Source organism: Triticum aestivum, chromosome 1A (assembly GCF_018294505.1).
Source record: "Triticum aestivum cultivar Chinese Spring chromosome 1A, IWGSC CS RefSeq v2.1, whole genome shotgun sequence".
NCBI classification, from domain to species: Eukaryota; Viridiplantae; Streptophyta; class Magnoliopsida; order Poales; family Poaceae; genus Triticum; species Triticum aestivum.
In genome coordinates, this window is record NC_057794.1 from 194,447,994 (window position 1) to 194,452,018 (window position 4,025).

Sequence of the window (4,025 nt, forward strand, 5' to 3'; positions counted from 1 at the left end):
TTTTTTTCAATCAACCTAGTATGAATAATATGATGTGGAGGGCAAACATGAAGCTTATGTGGCTTCATTGCATGTCTAGGAAAGGCTAGAGAAAAATAAATAGGTAATGTGTTTAGAGTGCACTTGTAACATCCCAAATTTTCAATTTGGATGTTATACATAGGTCATCATATGCATATCATATTTTATTTGCATTTTGTTTGTGATCCCATAAATCTTAAGCAACTCAAGGACCCACGGAGAGAGTTGGGGATTTCATAATTTTCATATTTGAATTTTTCAAATTTGAAAAGACGATCATTTTGGTTTTAATAATTTTTCTCTCCGAATATTTCAAATACCAAAATAAAAGAGAGAAGATAATATGACTTCTTCAAAAGAAAAGAAATATTGGAGGAAAATTTTAAAAATAAAATAAAAATTTAGTTGGATTTTATTCGAGATTTTATTTGAATTAGAAAAAAAATATGTATTTTTTTCAAAACTGCATTTTTAGGCCAGAAAAATGTTCACTTTGTTCTAAATATTTTATTTAGACGGTGAAAACTGATTTTGGCATTTTTAGAATTTTTTATTTACTTTATTAGGATTTTTTTTCGGCGGAACTTATTTAAAAAAAAGTTTCGGGACCGACTGGGCTGAAACCCAGCCGGCCCAACTCCCGCGCCGCCACTTTCCCCGGCGCCGTGCCGTGCATGGATGCTGAGGGGAGTTTGAGTCGGACTCCTCCCCGGGCCAGCCCCCGCCCCAAGCCAGCGCCGTCCCACCCCCTTTAATTCCGCTGTCGCCTCTCCTCCCACCCTGATCAGCAGCCCCGAGCCGCAGCCGCCGAGCCCTGCCTGATGCCGCCGCTGCCGCTGCTCGCACCGTCACCGCTTGCCGCTGAACCGCGCCGCTGCCGCAGCCCCGCCGCCTCGCCGTTGCCGCGCCACCGCCGGATCGCGTCGCCGCCGCCGCCGGTTTTTCTCAGAGAACTGGTAAAAAGACCGCCACTACCGCCGGTTTTTTGGTTTAGGTCTAGATCGGATTTGTTTTAGGGTTTTCCCGGTTTTCGCTGATTCACTCTTTTTAACAAACGTTCGCCCGAATGCTTCTGTTCGCAAATGCGTTCGCTCGTTTGTCTCTGATAATGAACGTTCATTCATTAGTCTTTTATTTTCTTTTATTTTTAGCCAGGGACCTATCGATGATTGTTTTTATCGCAGATTAGCCCCTTTTCTTCAAACGCCCGCAACTTTTTAACCGTTTGTCCAAATCCAGTGAAACCAACGCCAAAATCTTCGTCTCGAACCCCTCTTTCCATTTAAACAACTTGAACATGATTTTGATAATTTTAAATTTGGTTTTCAACCATATTTGAATTCGAACTTCTTTTGATTGTAGTTTGAGTTTCGTAGCTCTGTTTCGATTACTTCTTTTTGCAAATCGAAGCTCTTCCCTCGTACTTTCGATTTGGATATTTTCTTCTGAGTTTTACCCTTGCATATATGCTTGAGTGCTTATGTATGCTATTGTTTGCTAGAGCTAGAGTTTCCAGAGTGCGAAGCGTTCTACTACGAGTCTCTAGGGTTTTTAGATCGTCAGCAAGGCAAGTAACACTTTGATCATACCCTTTATTACCCAGTTTTTATGCATTAGTTTCAATCCTCAAACATTGCATGAGTAGGATCTGCTTAACATATGGGTTTTGGGAAGTAGATGATGAGGTAGAACCTATTGCCTTTTTTATATCAAACCCTGGGAGTTACTTCTACGTTAAGCTTATTGCTATGCTATGCTCGTAGATGTGGTTTGGTTGAGTGTATCCATGACAGATGTGAGAGTTGTTAAATAATGGTTAACTAAAGGTGGCTACTTTAATACACATCTGGGTGGATTGGTTGAGACACCCTGGAGCGCCCAGTGGTTGTCTGGGCACCTGGAGCAATCCAAAGCTGTCCTAGGATATCCCAAAGTACCCGTGTGATCATCCTACGGTTTTCCTCCCAGGCTCAAAGGGATCATAAGATTATTCACGCTGGAAAGTTCCGTCTGTAGCCACAAGCCATTATGGGCTCTGACATAGTTGAGTAAGTTGTGGGAATCGACCTATCTATCGGTTAAGGTGATTGTAGGTGTACCGACCTATCTATCGGTTAAGGTGACCTCTTCAGAAAGACTTTCTCTCGGTCATCCATTTCTCAAACATCGTGTAGTGCGAGAAATCAACGGAGGAGATCGAGTATTGTGGGGAAAAGTGCGCAAACCTCTGTAGAGTGTATAATCTAATCATGGTTAGTCGTGTCCCCGATTATGGACATCTTGAGTATCGGGTGCCTGAATTATTGATTCGATCTCATCACTCCTAATTAATTTTGTTGGGCTGTTAATTACTTCTAATTGGGACTGAGTTGGAGGAACCTTCTCAATGTTTTGTCAACCAACTTGTTAGTTAAATAAAATGTATTCCTTTGCAGTAGGGAAAATTGGCTTTTCGCAAAAACATTCAAACTTAGAGCCTCCACCAGCCATATATGCATGTAGTGTTAGCAGTTATTATTGTCCATCTGCTGACCCGGTTTTCGGGCTGCAACGTATTATGTTGCAGACTTATCAAACGAAGAGTAAGGTGTGCTAAGTCATTGTCGTGCACTCAGCTATGTTGTTGGAGTTGATGGACTTACTTTATCTTCAAAGCCTTCCACTGTTATCTAAATTAGGTGGCCTTAGGCCATATTATTGTAATAAGTTCTCTTTTGAGACTATCGATGTAATAAGTGTGTCATTGAAATTCTGTTATAAATCTTTCAAGTACTGTGTGTGTCAGCATTACCGATCCAGGGATGACACTTATGCACAAAGATTTGACCATTTGAGGTCGGATCGCTACAAGATGGTATTAGAGCACACGCTGACTATAGGACCCGACCACTAAGATAATCCATATGTCACTCTTCTCTACTCATTTTCTGACTCTTTTCTACTTTCCACTCTATAGATGGCTGTAACACCCACAATGCGGATATATCTCCCACGTGTCGGGGCACGACTTAGAGGCATAGCCGCATGGTAGGCATGTTGCAAGAGGGGTAATCTTTACACATCCCTTGTACTAAATAAGAAAGGTATAATGAGTTGGCTTACAATCGCCACTTCACACAAATACAAGTTAAACATACATCATCCAGAGTACAATCAAAGGTCCCCAAATGCTAGATTCCCGATCGTCCCCAACTGGGCTCCTCTACTGATCATCCGGAAAAGAAACATAGTAACGGCCCAAACCCTTGTTGAACTCCCTCTTCAGTTTGTTAGTGTCCCCTACACTGGCATCATCGGCACCTGCATCTGTTTGGAAGTATCCGTGAGTCACGGGGACTCAGCAATCTCACACGCTCGCGATCAAGACTATTTAAGCTTATGGGTAGGAAAAAGGTTGTGAGGTGGAGCTGCAACATGCACTAGCATATATGGTGGCTAACTTACACAAAAGAGAGCGAGAAGAGGAGCAAAGCACGGTCGAGAAGCTAAAAATGATCAAGAAGTGATCCTGAAGCTACTTACGTTCAATCATAACACAAGAACCATGTTCACTTCCCAGACTCTGCCGGAAAGAGACCATCACAGCAACACACGCAGTTGATTCATTTTAATTAAGTTAAGTTTCAAATTCTCTACAACCGGACATTAACAAATTCCCATCTGCCCATAACCGCAGGCACGGCTTTCGAAAGTTCAAAACCTTGCAGGGGTGTCCCAACTTATCCCATCACAAGCTCTCGCGGTCAACGAAGGATATCCCTTGTCCCGGGAAGACCCGATCAGACTCAGAATCCCGGTTACAAGACATTTCGATAATGGCAAAACAAGACCAGCAAGACCATCCGATGCGCCGACATCCCGATAGGAGCTGCACATATCTCGTTCTCAGGGGAACAGCGGATGAGAACTTTGTAAAACTAAAACCAGCCCTCAAGTTCCCCTAAGGTGGCGCTACAAAGTACTCTAGTTCGGACCAACACTTAGAGAAGCACTGGCCCGGGGGG